Source organism: Lissotriton helveticus, chromosome 3_1, assembly GCF_964261635.1.
Source record: "Lissotriton helveticus chromosome 3_1, aLisHel1.1, whole genome shotgun sequence".
NCBI lineage: Eukaryota > Metazoa > Chordata > Amphibia > Caudata > Salamandridae > Lissotriton > Lissotriton helveticus.
Genome location: NC_136061.1, coordinates 182499309 through 182516361, shown reverse-complemented (window position 1 = coordinate 182516361; position 17053 = coordinate 182499309). Strand labels below are relative to the sequence as shown.

The 17053-nt window shown below is 46.4% G+C and overlaps 1 protein-coding gene across 23 annotated transcripts in view; it reads right to left on the bottom strand.

Moving 5' to 3' along the window:
* The window catches only part of ELN (elastin), a 496210-nt gene that overhangs the window by 48112 nt on the left and 431045 nt on the right, over nucleotides 1–17053 (bottom strand). The gene's annotated exons all lie outside the window — the stretch shown is intronic.

Sequence of the window (17053 nt, the reverse complement as noted above, 5' to 3'; positions counted from 1 at the left end):
TTGCATATACGATGTAATGTTCCTCAGTGTAAGGCTTGTATTTGTGCTTTTGTGCGCTATGCATTGATCTTGTCTGGCATGATGATGCGTAAAATGCTGAAACTGTGACGTACACCACTGTTTTTTCTATGAAGTTAATAAAAAGATGTTTTTTTTTTTTTAAACGGGTGTGTGGGGGTACAAATTTACAAGCCCCTTGCGCCGCTGGTAAGTCACCTTTTCTCATATTAAAAGTGATGCGCCTATGGCACAAGGGGCTTGTAAATAAGGTCCAGGCTATATTGCCAATCTTATTAAAATACTTTAAACTTTAAAAGTAAAAACGGGTTATACTCTTAAAAGTTACTTTCAAATTGTCTACTACACCAAACTGTCATGTCCAATGTATGTGCCATTTTTCTAACAATTGCCCTGTTTTCGTTTTCAATAAAAACAATTAAAAAAAAAAGTTACTTAAGTAAAATGAGAAATGACCTTTTAAAAATGTCCGTACAAATGCTTTTCACTTCTTTTTAAGTTAAGAAAAGAAGCAATACATGGCAATGTAGCCTGCAGCACTAAAACCAATCAAATAAGAAACTGCACCTTTAGGGGCCATCAGGGAGGGGGAAGGGTTGCTTATGGTTTCAGTGGAGATTCCCATGAGAGAACTATGATTACAGGTAAGAAACCATTCTTTCTCTCTCAGGGGATCTCCACTGATAATCATAAGCACTGCATAGATGGAGCTAGCTCACCCCTCAACAACCCTGAGAAGGAAGATATAAAAAAGGAGAATAGTACAATCAGGCAAATAAATTCCTTAGAGATGTTTGCCCCACTAAGGTATCATAATTAGCATCCGAATCAATATACTAGAGTCCGTAAAGCTGTGAACTGATCTTCAAGTTGCAGATTTTCAAAATTTAGCAATTGAGATGTTCCTAAGTGAAGCAGCAGTAGCTAATTTACCTTTGGTGGGTTTGGTAGTTTCCCAAAATGGCCACCGAGCACGGGGCCAAAAACCCAGGTGACCCATCCTTGCGAAACCAGGTTGTTTTGTGATAGGTAATTTTGATGTCTCCTCAATACATTTTGGGCCCTTGCCTGTTGTGGGTATTTGACCCACCCACGCGAGTGAGGTATCATTTTTATTGGGAGACCTGGAGGAACGCTGGGTGGTAGGAAATTAGTGTTAGCACGGTGATCCTACAACTGTTTTTTGGACACATTTTGAGGTTTGCAAGGTATTCTGGGTTACAGAACCTGGTGAGAGCCAGACAAGTCACCCCATCCTGGATTCCCCTGGGTGTCTAGTTTTCAAAAATGTATAGGTTTGTTAGGTTTCCCTAGGTGCCGGCAGAGCTAGGGTTCAAAATCTACAGCTAGGTACTTTGCAAAAAAAGGCTGTTTTCACTGTGGAAATGTGGTGTGTCCACGTTGCGTTTTGGGCTGTTTCCTGTCGCAGGCACTAGGCCTACCCACGCAAGTGAGGTATCGATCAACGCAGATAACAGAACTTTCCAACACAGAAATGTGAGGAAAATTTGTTTTTGGGATAAATTTTGAGGTTTGCAAGGGATTCTGGGTAAAAGAACCTGGTGCGAGCCAGACAAGTCACCCCCTCCTGGATTTCCCTGGGTCTCTAGTTTTAAAACATGTATAGGTTTGCTAGGTTACCCTAGGTGCTGGCAGAGCTAGGGTTCAAAATCTACAGCTGGGCACATAGCAAAAAAAGGGTCAGTTTTCACTATGAAAATGTTGTGTATCCACCTTGCATTTTGGGCCGTTTCCTGTCGGGGGCACTAAACCTACCCACACAAGGGAGGTACCATTTTTCTCTGAAGACTTTGGAGAATGCGCGGTCGGTGGAATTATGTGGATCCATGCAGATTCCAGAATTTTCCACTACAGAAATGTGAGGAAAATGTGTTTATTTTGACAGATTCTGAGGTTTGCAAGGGATTCTGGGTAACAGAACCTGGATCTGGATCATGGATTTCCCTGGGTGTCTAGTTTTAAAAAATGCATAGGTTTTCTAGGTTTCCCTAGTGGCCAGAAGAGCTAGGGTTCAAAATCTACAGCTAGGTACTTGGCAAAAAAAGGGTCAGTTTTCACCGTGAAAATGTGGTGTGTCCATGTTGTATTTTTGGCTGTTTCCTGCCGGGGCACTAGACCTTCCCACACAAGTGAGGTACCATTTTTCTCGGAAGACTTTGGCAAATGCGGGGTGGGTGGAATTTTGTGGATCTACGTAGATTCCAGAACTTTCCACCACAGAAATGTGAGGAAAATGTGTTTCTTTTTTACACATTTTAAGGTTTGCAAGGGATTCTGGGTAACAGAACCCGGTGAGAGCCAGACAAGTCACCTCATCCTGCATTCCCCTGGGTGTCTAGTTTTAAAAAATGTATCGGTTTTCTAGGATTCCGAAGGTGCCGGCAGAGCTAGGGTCCAAAATCTACAGCTAGGTCCTTTGCAAAAAAGGGTCAGTTTTCACTGTAAAAATAAAGTGTGTCCACGTTGCGTTTTGAGCCGTTTCCTGTCGCGGGCACTAGGCCTACCCACACAAGTGAGGTACCATTTGTATCGGGAGACTTAGGGTAACACAGAATTGTAGGGCAACTGTTATTACCTAATTACTTTTGATGCATTTCTGCCTTCCAAATGAAAGACAACGTGTAAAAAAGAAGTCACTTTGAAAAATGTCCTAAAATTCTCATGCTAGTATGGGTACTCTCAATTTTGGAAATGTGCAAATATCTACTGTTTCTAAAATCTATATTTTTTTCCAATTTCAGAAATACATAGGTGTCTTTCATACCGAGTTTTCCATGTATATATTTTCCCAAATTAATTGCTATATACCCGGTACATAATTAAAAGAAATTGCAAGACACTGCTCAGTTATTGGCTCTGGGTTCGTCAGGTTCTTGGTGAATCTACAAGTCCTATATATCCCCACAACCAGAAAGGTCCAGCGGATGTAACAGTATATTGCTTTCAAACAGCTGTCGTAATTAGAAAAAGTTACAGGTGAAAATGCTGGGACAAATGGCTGTTTTTATCAACACATTTTCAATTTTTCCTATATTCAACTATTAGTTTCTATAAAGAAATCTTGAAGAATCTACACAAATGACCCCTTGCTGAATTCAGAATTCTTTCTACTTTACTAAAATGTATAGCTGTCCAGGATCAATTATTGCTTTCATACCAATTTCTATCATTAACTGGAAGAAGGTTGAAAGCACAAAAAATAGCAAAAATAGGCTATGTCCCAGCTAAATGCAAAAACTGTGGAAAACATTTTGGTTTTCTGACAAAAGACTTCTTCTCCCTAAAAGCTGGGGAAATTGTGATTTCAGCCCCACAAACCCTTTGTTGATACCATTTGCAGGGAAAAAATCAGACACTTTCATTTGCAGCACTTTTTTACAATTTGTCCCCCCCAAAAACTACATTTAGTAGTATTTTTACAAATTTCTGGGTCCCCCCCAGGGGAACCCACAAACCCTGGGTACCTTTAGAATCCCTGCGATGTTGGAAGAATAGGACGCAAATTTGGCATGGATACATTACATGGTCAAAAAGTTACAAGGTCCTGAGCGCAAACTACCCCAAATAGCAAAAAAAAGGCTTAACGGAGGGGGTGAGGGGAGGGGGGAGAGGGAGGCCTAGCAGCGAAGGGGTTGAGCAGGAGACAATCCAACTAGACAAGCATAGGAGAGGATAGGATAGGATATATGCTTGTAAAGCGCTCGATTGCCGTGGCGGCTTGGTGTTAGTGTTTGTGAAAGGGAGTACAGCCCACACTTCCAGGAGAACTAGGTGCAAGTAAACAGCCATGATTGTTTAGAAGTGGCATAGTCTGTCTATATAGGACCATAGTTTATAAATAGTTGCTTTGATTTTTTTATACATTTTGTCCTATCCAGAAAAAAAATCAAAACCCATTGTGGTATGGATTAAAATATAATGGCTTCATTACACCCTCTTAACATCGACAGAATGAAGAGACGTCTCTGCAGGAGAAGGATTCTGAAAATATTTAGGCAAATTAATGTTCTGATTGACATAGAAATCCAAGGCTAATTTAGGGAGGACTTTAGCATGGGTCCTCATCACTACCCTGTTGCTATTAAATACTGTGTAATGTTCAGGGGAACAGAGAACCTGTATTTCACTAACTCTGAGAGCTGAAGTAATGGCTACCAAGAAGGAAGCCTTCCAGGATGGTTGTGTGATGGAAAAATGCATACCTTAACAACGCATGCCTTCCTTAACCACGCGGTTTAAACCCCAACTGCATCTTTACCTTGCACGCCCTTACCACTCATGCCTTTACCATGCTATTTCGTGGTAAGTACATGTTTGGCAAATGGGCATGTGGGGTAAAGATCACACTCCTGCCCCTCTGCCTTAAACCCTAAAACACCCTAAACTTAAAATCTCAACCTCCCCTGTACCCCAGCCCAACTGCCCCCTTGACCTGAAAACTGCCCCTATCCTGTCCCCTACCCTGAGCTCTACAACTCAACCCCCTAAAACTACTTCAACCCCAGCCCCCTCCCTGAGCCCTAAAAAAAAGCCCCCACCCCTACAACCTCACCCCACCTACCCCCGCCTCATTGTAACGGCCCCCTCAGCCTTACAACTGCCCCTTTCCTGGATCAAGAAGGATCAGTGGCAGTGATCCTCCTTGACCTCAGCGCGGCTTTTGACACGGTCAGCCACGACACCTTGCTGTACCGTCTGTCTAGCGCCGGGATCAAGGACAAAGCCTGGCTCTGGTTCAAATCCTTCCTGGAGGACAGATCCTTTCGAGTATTCGATGGTGAGTCTGTGTCCACCAGCAGACCGTTAAAGTGTGGAGTCCCCCAGGGCTCCTCTTTAAGTCCTGCACTTTTCAACATCTATATGAGGCCACTGGCTGAGGTCGTCCGCCCATTTGGGGTTAAGATTATTTCTTATGCGGACGACACGCAGCTGGTGGTCTCACTGGCGCAGGAGGCTAACATGCCTGCGTCAGGCGGACTTAGAGAGTGCCTAGAGGAAGTAAAAAGCTGGATGTCCTCATCATCCCTTAAACTAAATTGGGACAAAAGGGAGCTGATGCTCCTAGGCCCCCCTGATCCCTGTTTCTTTAACTCTCTGTGGCCCCCCTGTCTAGGCCCTCCTCCAACCCCTAAAGACAACATCAAGAGCCTCGGGGTTTGGTTGGATAGATCCCTCTCATTCAACACTCAAGCCACAAAACTTTCAGCTACCTGTTTTGGCCTCCTTAGGATGCTAAAGAAGATCCTTCCTCTTCTACCCATGGAAGCCAAGCAGGTAGCTATACAGGGTCTAATACAGTCGCGCCTAGACTTTAACAACGTGCTCTATCTCGGCGCCCCAGAGTACACCTTGCGCAGACTCCAGACAGTGCAGAACTGTGCGGCCCGCCTACTGCTCGAGCTCCCTCGCAGACAATCAGTGAGGGCCGGGCTGGTCAGCCTTCACTGGCTGCCAGTGCGCCAGAGAATCCTCTTCAAGGCCATGTGCATTGCCCATCAGGCCTTCTGGGACACAGGCCCCATGATGACCTGTGATTTAGTCACCCACTACCATCCCAGCAGAAACCTCCGCTCCAGCCAGACCTTTTTGGCTATGCCCCCAAGAATAAAAAAGACCAGGTCTGGCGGCAGGACGTTCACTTACAATGCTTCCAGGACCTGGAATACCCTTCCCCTTCACTTCAGAGCCAATTCCAATCTCTCCGCGTTCCGCAAGCAGTTAAAAACATTCCTTTTCAACCTGCCTCACTAAGTCTCAGCTAGCCTCTCTATGAGGGCTCCCTTGTTATTTTCTAGCGCTTGGACGCCCCTGGGCAGCAATTCGCGCTTTATAAATCTACATCCATTCCATTCCATTCCATCCTTTTCTGTCCCCTGCCCTGAGCCCTAAAACTCACATCCTGAAAATTACTCCGACCCCACACCCATCAAAACTACGCCAACACCAATAATCCACCCCACCTCCATCCCTACCCTAAGTCCTAAAACTTCAAACTGCCCCTCCACCTGAAAAAGTTCCCTTTCCTGTCCCCTGCCCTGAACCCTAAAACCCTCACCCTCCAGCCCTGAAAACGACCCGACCCCCTCAAAACAACCCCCAACACAAATAATTTACCCCCACTTCCTTCTCCTGCCCTGAGCCCTGAAACTCCTGACACCTCTGTGTCCCTGTAAACTACCCTGACCCCCAGCCAGCCCTGAAAAATGCCCCACACCCTACAAACTAACCCACACCCCCTCAAAACCTGACTTACCTGTCCTCCTCGTCCCGATCCTTCCTCTTCATGCTTTTCTGCCCTGCGGCAGCAGCAACTAAAACTCATATATACCTTAACCACGTATATGCGTGGGTAATGCATATTCGTGGTTTAGATGTTCATGCTACCGCCTGCGTGGTTCTGCCCCCTGCGCAGCTCATGTTCCATGGTTAAGGTTGTTTCCCTTCCAAGATAGGTGTTGGAGAGAAGTCTTATGAATGCTTTCGAAGGGAAGGCCTGTAAGGCAACAGAGGACAATGTTTAACTCTCATAAAGAAGAAGGTACCCTGACATGAGGATATATCTTCTTAATACCTTCCAGAAAATCTTCGATGACAGGCATTCTGAAAAAGAATATTTGTGAAGGGCATTTTTTCAATAAGCTGTGATTGATGCGAGATGCACTCTAATTGAGGAAAATTGCATTTTTGTTTTAGTGAGATGGAAAAAGTATGGAAGAACAAGTGAGAGGATTCAAATTGTTCTGAGAACAACAGATGCAGAATCTTCTCTACTTGAAGAAATTGGAAGTCCTAGTGAATAGTTTTTTGGCTTCTCTCAGAACATCCATGCATTCCTGAGGCAGATCAAGATGACCATATTGTATGAGTTCAGGAGCCATGCAGCCAAGTTCAATGAGTGAAGGTTGGGATGTTGAATCTGGCCTCCATACTTCTGAAAAAGATCTGGTCTGCATGTCAGCTTCCTGTGTGGACACTCAGAGGTGAAGGAAACCTATGAACCACCACTGCAGGGGCCACTCCAGAGCAATGAGAATCCTTCTGGCTTTCAGTGTGAGAACTTTAGGATCACAGTTGGCAGTAGGGGAATTGGAGAAAGAGCATATAGAAATTTGACTTGCCAGTTGACCCGTAGGGCCTTCCCCAGTGTGCCTGATTGGTAGAATCTCGAGGTGAAGCTTGGGCATTTCTTGTTTTTTACATCTGCAAAATTATCTATATAAGGAAAACCCAAATCAGAAAAGATTTTGTGAAGTACAGCGTAATGTAGAATTAATTTGTGATATTCTTGAATGATTCTGCTGAGAGTGTCCGCTTGAGGATTCTGCGTTCCCGAAAGATGGACCGCTACAATATTGAGATCCCTGGATATGAGCCACTTTCAGATTATTCATGCTTTTAGGTAAAACAGAGGTCTGGATCTTGTACCTCCCTGCTTGTTCAGATAATACATGGTTGTTTTATTGTCTGTCTGAATAAGGAAAGCATCTGTTCTGAATGACTAGATGTACTGCCCTCAGTTCCAGAAGGTTGATGTGGTAAGATTGTTCCTTCTGAGACAACAGGCCTTGAATCTCTAGACAGTCCTTGTGAGAACCCTAGCCTGTTAAGTTGGCTTCCGTCACTATGGTTTAGGCCAGGATGTCTTGGTGGAAATTCATCCCTTTGAGGATATTCTATGAGGGGCACTACCGTTTGAGTGATTGTTTTGCATGAGTGGTCAGTATCACTGTCTTCTTATCTTCCTAAGAACTGATTCCCACTAATCTCCCAGACATTACTGAAAAGGTCGCATGAAGAGATGTGCACGTGGGGCCACAAAAATGAATGACACCATTGAACCCAGGAGGGAAAAGGCTTGTTCCACTATTGGATGGGAGGTTTTATTCAGATTGTGACATTTCTGATGGCTATATAATCTTCTCTCCTCTGATGGAAACACTTTTTTGTGTTCTGTGTCTTGAACTGCACCCAGGTAGTGCAGGAATTCAACAGGTTTTGAGATAGATCTGTTGTGATTCACTTGTAGACCTAGTCAATTGAGAATCTTTCTGGTTAGACAATGTTTACTTGCTTGCTGATAGAAAGACACCTTAATGAGCCATTCACCCAAATATGGATAGATGAAGATTTCAATTTTTTCTGAGGTGAGCTGCTACAGCCGCAATACATTTGGAGAAAGTTTGCAGTGTGGACTTGAGCGAGAAAGGAAGGACCTTGTACTTGTAGTGGTCTTTTCCTACAATCCTATGGAATTTGGGATGTTTTTGGCAATCAGATGCAATAATAGGCATCTTGTAGTTCTATTGAGCATAACTAGTTCCCTTAAGGAGTTGAGAGTAGATGGGATGAAGAGCCAACATCCATAATTTTAGGTAAACAACCTTTACAACGCAACTTTTACCACGCAGTGCCTTTACAACGCAACTTTTACAACGCAAACCATTACAACGCATTGTGCTGGGGGCGCTCTAGGATAGGGAATAGGTTTAATGTACTATCCAACACCTTCCCTACTATCCACGAGGACTGGAGTTGGAATAGTAAATTAAACAATTCACTATCCAGCGCCTAAAAGCACTATGCGTTGTAATGGTATGCATTGTAAAAACTGCGTTGTAAAAGCATGCGATGTAAAAGCATGCGTTGTAATGTCATACATCCATAATTTTAATTTGCAAACTCTTGAGGTCTAAAACGAGTCTGTTCTCGTTTTTTGGTACCATTTTTCTTCATCAGAATGAATCCCCCTCCTGGCATGGAAGAGGTGACCTTCACCATTGCGTGCTTCTGCAAGAGAATGTATAATTTAATTTTTGGTACAGTTTTTCTGCCTGGTAAAACCAAGGTTTCTTTGGTGGAATAGACTGTGGTGGACACTTGAATCTGAGACAGTATCCATGCTGTACAATACTCAGAACCCATTTGTTGGTGAACATGGAAGAAGGGGAAGAACTGACTTATTGTTTTCCTGCTGTGGTTGGTTTGCCGGTTTGGGCAGATGGTTGCTGACCTCCTTTGCGTCTCGACTTACGCATGTGCTGTTGGGACCTGTGTGGCTGTTGATGCTGTTGTTGTTGCTCCCTCTAAAACCAATGAGAGGTTTGAATCCTCTGATGGTAGTACCAGCAGTCATAAGGTCTATAGGAGTGCCTTCTATTATCCCTTCTTTTCTCCAGTCCTACAGCCTTATGGGTGGACAGTTCTGTCTTCGTGTGAGACATCTTATCCCCAGTATGACATCCAAACATCGTATTCCCTGAAAAGGGGAGATTTAGGATATGGTGATGTGATTTTGGTTTTAACCCTGTAAGTCTGACCCACAATGAGCTCGGACATTACAAAATTCATGTGCTGCAACAGCAGAAGTATCAGCTCCTGCACTAATGATTTGAGTAGACACTATCATGCTTTTTTAGATGATCTCCTTCTAGTTTTGATGTCTGGCTTTTGGCAGATCCTCAATGAATTGTTGGAGGGAATCTCAAAGAAATCTTTCATAATGCCCCAGAAGTGCAGACGTGCAGGCTGCTTTCATTGTCACAGCGAAAGGGCCACATATCTTTTTTACAACAGATTCCAACTTTATGCTCTCCTTGTCAGGAGAAACAGTGGATGAGGGGCTGTAGCATGTTACTTATAGGTCTGCAGAGACTATAATTGAGTCTGGAACAGGGTCCGCACACAGGAAAGATATATCTTGTTAGGGAGCCTTCTATTTCTCCTGAAGGTGAGAGAAAGCAGCCTTAACAGAAGCTGCTGTCAGAAATAAATCCATAACAGGTTCCAACAATCCGGGTACCACAGGTAGTAGAGATCTAGAAGGGGACCTTTGGTGTAGTGTTTCGAAGATTACCAGTGTGGAGGTGGCAGTAGTTGATATGTCAATATTCAGCTCATTGGCTCCTCTGATAAGAACCTGATGAGAAGGTATTAATATAATCTACAGAAGATATTTCCGTGGGAGAGAATATGTAACAGTAGGTGAGTACAGACCCCCAAAGATAGAGTATTATGATTAAACTGTGAAGATCTCGATGTGGAGGAAGAAAATCTATTTTGCAATGAGTGTGATTGTCTGGGGCAATCGATGAGGGTGGCGGCAAGATTTTAAGCGTGATCTACACTTATAGCTGCTGGGTCTGGTGTGATCCAATCATGATCTAGAGCACCTCTGAGGTGTCACTAGCATAGGTGGAGGCTGAGGAGTAGGTGGCTGTGGTGGAAGTACTGCTGGAACGGCTGGTTGTGGAGGAGGATTTGGAGGCGTAGGAGTTGGATGAGGTGATCTTGCTTGAGGAGGTGCTGGTGAATCCGGTATGGTGATTGAAAATGTTGCTCTGGACAGCGAATATGCTCTGGAATACTCCATGTCAGACTCTGATGGAAGTCTGCAAGCTTTTATATGTGAAAGCCACTCTGCCATCTTAGTTAAGGAAGTTGACTGAAGTCTTGACGTCGATCCATGTCTCGACGTTCATGTTACCGACGTTGCATGGTGTCTCGACGTTTAAATATCTTGTGATGGTGCTCTCCTCCTCAACATCATAAATATTCTCAGCGTCGACCCAGCCCTTGATAGAGAGCAAGTGCAGTACCTCTTCTCAGCGTGGATGACCTTGTTGTTAATTGGAAATTACGTTTTTTTCCAGATTGTCTCTTTTTGGATTTCTCTCTAAGGGAGTCCTCAGATCATAACTTAGAGGCACTGGTAGAGGATACAGTCTTCCCTCGTCCCTTAGAAGTCGTACCAGCCAGGGAATCTTGCCATCTTTAGTTATCTACTTGGCCATGGAATTTTCTCTCTGAACTTTAAAGTGCGCCTTGAGAGGGTCTTGCAGTGACGACACATCCTAGGGTCATGAGAGTCCAACAACGTATACAAATCCTGTGTTTTTGCCATTTTTCTGCCACATTTTGGAAAGTTTGAAAAAGCGAGAGCATTTGCGAAAAAATGAGATATATTTCCAGTCAGGCAATTATCTAAAAATACTCTATGCCCTAAAGGACATTGAGTAAATCAGGTGTGGAAAAGCTACAGATTACAAATTTGGGTGAAAATCCTTTAAAAAGGCAGAGCTTTGCTCCAGGATCCGGTCTGCAAGAGCTGGAAAAAATAACGGAGTAACCAATAGGTCATGATTGGACACTGGAGGTCAAGAGGCCCTTAAAGGCGCAGTGTCCTATTTGCATTGTTACAAGGCTGCAGCGTATGCAGGCTACATTGCTATAAATTCATCCTTATTTTTATTTTTTTAAGTATGTCTTTTTTGGCATTTCTGTACTTAATACATTTCCAATGCCAACACAGATGAAAGGAGAGTAAAGTCATACATACATCTGATCTGAGCACCATGGCTGTCTCAAATCGGTATATAGTAGGTTTCTAGTGGTATGTAATGTATGTATTACTCCTCACCTTACTTTATGGTTTAAATCTTTTATTGATTTTCAGAAAAGATAAAGGGAGGAAGAACAAGACCCCCAGCTCCCAGGAACAATGTAATACAGACACCAAGTGTTGCGATTAATGGCATTACCAATGTAATCTGCATGGAGCTGGTCTGCAAGAAAAAACATGTAAAAAGAACAGAAGAAAGCAGCACAACAAAAAAAGTCCAACATTACCACCCTCCCCCCACCTCCTCTCGTCCACCAAACAGAACAAAACGGGAAAAAGGAAGAAAGGGATCATGGAACGTGTTGAGAATTATCGTGGCCTGCTAACTTGAGGAGCCCTCTTGTGGGATTTGTGTGTCAGCAAGGCGTAGAAGCCTGAGGTAGCAGGGGGAAGTCAGCTCCCTAAATTCAATTATAAACAGTGTTAGGAAGGGGCGCCACAGCTCCGAGAACTCAGACCCCCTACCCGCGAGAGTGAGAGTTAGCTTTTCCATCCCTAGTACTAGCCAGAGTCTCTGTAGCCATCCAGAGTGAGGTGAGGGCTGGGGGCAGCGCCAGTGCGCCAGTGCACCAGTATATTCTGAGTGGCTGCCCCCATGGCGATTGCGATCAGTCGGCCCCTTCGGGGTTTCAGAGGATACATCAACGGGTTGGGCAGGCCCAAGAGGATGTAGGCTGGGAGGCGTGGGAGTTGCATGTCAAGATGAAAATCTATTCCGTCGAGGATTTGGGACAAATATGGCTGAATGCGGTCACAACTCCACAAAAGGTGTTCTATGGTACCCACCTCCCCACAGCCTCTCCAACACAGAGCGCTCTGACGGGGATCGAAGTGATGGAGGCGCTCCGGCGTGTAGTACCAGTAGGTATCCACCTTAGTCCGTGTCTCAGTAAGGCCTGTGTGGTACGCTGAGTGTCGAGCCCTATAATAGATATTGTCCCATTCCTTATGGGTGAGAGACCGGCCTGGCTCCAGTTCCCATCGTGCCCGCCCCGCATTGTATGTGAGTGTATTGGTGGCTAAAAGGTGTTTGTAAAGGTCAGAAATTAGCTTCTTGTCAGAGGTTCAGGTAACAAGGCATTTCTCATATGTGGTTAGGAGTCGTTGGGCAGCAGGTTTAACTTGTGGCTGCAGAGCCCAATGTCTGAACTGTAGGTAGGGTAGTCTCTCCGTTTCCGGGGTGCCATAGTCTGTTCGGAGTTGCGGGAATGGAATAATTCCCTCCAGGTCAAACAGATGACCCAAAGATCTGCAAGGAGTGGGGCGACAGTGTGCAAAAGCCTTAGCATCCATGCAGGGCTGAAATTCTGGATTATTAAATAATGGCGTTAGGGGGGAGGGAAATAAATGATGTCAGCTCGTGGGTGGTGGCAGTGCGGTCCCAGGCCTCCATAGTCGTGCTTGTGATGTAGGATGCGTAGAGGTTAGGTGGCCTATGTATCTTGTGGAGGAAGGGGATACCCTGCAGGGGTGTAGCTGCAACTGCCTGGTCTCGGAACAACCAATGTTTCTCGGACTCGAGGTGGTTCCACTCCACTAAGTAGCGGAGCTGCGAGGTGTAAAAATAGAGGTTTAAGTCAGGGAACCCTATCTCGCCCCGTTCCGGCGGCAAAATCGCTATTGCATGCTTGAACCTGGGTTTGCGGTCCTGCCATATGAAGCGTGCTAAGTCCGACTGAGTTTGCTGAATCCAGCTGGCAGGGAGACGGAGAGGGAGTGTCTGGAAGAGGTATAGAATCTGGGGTAGTACAGTCATCTTAGTGGCTGTAATTCTGCCCAACCAAGAGAGGGCGTGATGTTTCCACTGGCCTAATTCTTTGCGGATGAGGGTGCGAAGCCTATCGTAGTTAGCGGTGACAGTAGCTTGAATAGTAGAGCTTAATTGCACCCCCAAGTACGGGATCGTGGAGGATGACCACTGTATGGGATGTTTTTCTCATAGATGAGCCAACGTGTGTGGTGTGAGAGAAATGTTAAGAGCGGTCGATTTGTCCATGTTAATTTTAAACCCCTAGGCTTGTGCAAAACCATCTAATTCAATGAATAGCGCCCTCAGCGACTGGATCGGGTTAGTGAGGGAGAGCAGGATGTCGTCCACATATGGGCTAATGGTATGGACATCCCCACCAAATTTGATTCCGGTTATGAGAGGGTGGTGTCTGACCTGTAGCGCAAGCGGTTCCATATAAAACGCAAAGAGGAGGGGAGAGAGAGAGTACCCCTGCCTCGTGCCTCTACTAATGGGGAACCAGGAGGATGTCTGACCGTTCACCCGAACTGTGGCACTGGGCGAACGATAGCAGTTCAATACCCGCTTGCGCTGTTTCTCACCGAAGCCGAATCTCAACAGGATCTGTTCTAAATAGGGCCAGTGTACCCTATCAAAGGCCTTCTCTGCGTCGATGGCCAATAATATATATTCCCCCTGTGTGTGAGAAGCCTTTTCAATGAGGTGGAGGATCCTTTTTGTATTATCACTTGTCTGTCCTGGTGGTATGAAACCCGCCTGGTCTGGTTCCACCAGTTGAGGCATGTAGGGCGCTAAGCGAGTCGCGAGTATGCTCATGTAGAGCTTAATATCTACGTTTAGGAGGGACATTGGCCTATATGCGCTGCAGAGTGTTGTGTCTTTCTTGGGCTTTGGGATGACTACCACGGATGCTTCCAGCATTTCCTCGGGGATGGCTCCAGTTTGTGCAAAGGTGTTAAATAGATCCTGTAATAAGGGGGCCACTTGAGCACAGAAATTTATAAAATGCTGCCGAATAGCCATCTGGCCCAGGGGAATTACCGAGCCGGAGGCGGGAGATCGCCGCAATAACTTCTTCGGTCCGTATGTCCCTATCGAGGTGGTCTGCTTGCGCTTGGTTAAGGGCGGGTATCTGTGCAGCCTCTAAGTAGTCAGAGCAGTGGAGAGTTTCTAGGGGGTCACTTGAGTAAAGTGCCACGTAGTCTCGGAAGGCTTCAGCAATGGCTGCATCATCTGAAGTAAGCTCACCCCGAACATTGGATAGTCTGCACCCCTTGACACTGCCGTGCTTCCCGCTGTTTGTGGGCTAAAAGACGGCCGCGTCTATCGCCCCCAGTGTAGTAGGAATGACGTAGACGGAGAGCCGCTTATTCGGCCTTGTCTTGATCTAGTGCTGCGAGTTGCTTCTGCTCCGTACACAGTTGGCGCGAGGCTCTGGGCGCCCCAGTGCGCTGGTGCATATTTTCCAGTTCTGCAACCCTTTTAGTTAGCTTGTTTTGTTTGCGGCTGCGTTCTTTGTTACTGGCTGATGAGATGGCAAGGAATTCTCCCCGTAGGATGGCTTTAAGAACAGTCCATTACGTCGCTAGGGATGTGTCCGAGTTAGCGTTGAGGGTAAGATATTTTGAAATGGACATTTTGATTTGGTCAACTCTGGAGGCCCGATGTAATAGTGTGTCACGCAAGCGCCAGTGTCGCAGTGGTTGCTGGGTGCGCGGGAACTGAGAGGATGCCATGACTGGAGAGTGGCCTGATAATGATGCAGTAAGGATCTCGGTGTTGGCCGCAAGTGCCTGCAGCATGGTGGAGCTGAGGCAGCAATCTAATCTGGCGTACGTTTTATGAGCCCCTGAGTAGTAAGTATATGCCCGGCTCTGGGGGTGAAAGTGGCGCCACAGATCAGTGAGTCCCAACTCCCGGACATGGTCCAGCCTGAGGAAGAGCCCCAATCTGGGTTGTGCGCTGGCAAGAACGGTTGGTAAGGTTGTCAAACACCATGTTCAGATCCCCCCCAGTAGCAGGCGATGCTCTGTCTGCTGCGTGGAAGAATTTGTCATGGCCTTCATTCGGGGCATAAACGGAACCCACTATAAGGGAGACCCCGCTACTAGAAACTGGTATGTAAGAAAACGGCCCTTAATATCAGCCTTCTTTTGAAGTACTCTGCCCTGAAAGAAGCGGGAGACCAGGATGGCAACACAGGCTGACTTAGTACAGTTAGAGGAGAACATTTGCGTGGGGAAGGCACGGGACTTCATCCTATAGTGGTCTTTGGAAATGTGATATGTCTCCTGTAGGAGGCATATGTCTGAGCCAGACTGTTCCAGATAGTGGAGAACCGCCCTGCGCTTGATCGGGTTATTGAGTGTCAGGATCTTAAGTGGCTTGTGTGGCATCTACCGTGAATAAGTAGAATCAGCTGTACCGTGTCCAGCAGCGGCCACTCTTCTGCGCAGAACTGGGGAAAAAGGGTCTCAATTTGCTGCCTGTGGGGCCAACGGTCTGGAAAGGAGAGGAAGGTGGACAAGAGGAATCAGCTCCAAAACAAGCCAAAAACCCCAGAAAAAGAAAATCCCCAACCATCCCTAACTCAAGAACAATTCGAACAGATATAGTCAATAAAGATAGCCCGTCGTCCCAGGACAACTGGTAAATCAAACAGATGGGGTCCATAGTGTGGCCAAGAGAAGGGGCACCTCCCCCCCCCACCGCCCACCCAAAGACAGCTGGGATGCATTGAGAGGGTCCAGTAAAGGAAGAAACTCCTGGGCTTTCACTTGGTGGTGGATCTCTCTCCAGCAAGGGCCTCCGTGACTGCAGTCAGTGCTGCCTGTTGACTTCTAGCGATTTCCGATTTGGGCGGTCTCCGTGGATGTCGTCGTATGCCCTGTCGTTGCCAACCCGATGGGGAGGACTCGGGCCCTGAGGCGGTGCTACAGCTGTCGTTTCTGTTGCTTGGTGTCACCAAGCCCAGCAGTCAGCAAGTGTCCACTAAAGAGCAGAGTTGGTGAAGTTTGCCGTTATAACGACAGATAAGGCGAAATGGATGCCCCAGGCATACGATATCCCCTGCTGCCGGAGATGTTCGGTAACGGGGCGAAACTGCCGGCGCCACCGTAGCGTGATCAGGGCCAGGTCTTGGTACAGCACTGGGGAGTGTCCCTGGAATAAAATGGGGTGGAGAGCTCTTGCTTTGGTGAGGATGGACTCCTTAGTTTTGTAGTCTTGGACGCACACCAGGATGTCTGCCGGTGGAGAGTTGGGGCCTCAGGGTGGCCCCACTCTGTGTGCTCTGTCCAGAACAATGTGCGCCTCGTGAGAGTCCCCCAGTATGTGCCTAAAGAGGTTGTTAGTGAAGGTGAACAGGTCCAGAGTGTCGTCTGAGATTTTTACACCTTGGATCCGGATGTTGTGCCTTCGGGATTGCTTTTCAAGGTCCTCCAGGTGTGTCTGGATGTCCACGTTCTGGTCCTGCAGCCGGATTACCTCCTGTTGGAGCATTATCAATTCAGTTGCTGTGGTGTCACTTTTCTCTTCGAGGGTGGCCACCCGCTCTCCAAAACCGTCAACATCCCAGCGAATTTCTTTGATCTCCGTGGCAAATTCGGTTTTCACCGATTGGATATCTTCCCTAAGAGTGAGGAACAGTGACTCTAGGAAAGCCTTTGTGATGAGTTCATCTCCAGCAGTTGTAGGGTGTCTCGAGGCCTCGGCTTCGGGCGCCACATTAGCCTTGTTGGGGATTGACTGTGAGCGGCCGAAGATGTCTTTCATGGGTTTCACCTTGGTATTTCTGGATTTGGACATGCTCTCCCTCCCGCTTCAGGCGTCCGCCGGTGTGCTGTCAGGAAGTTAGTCAGCCGCCG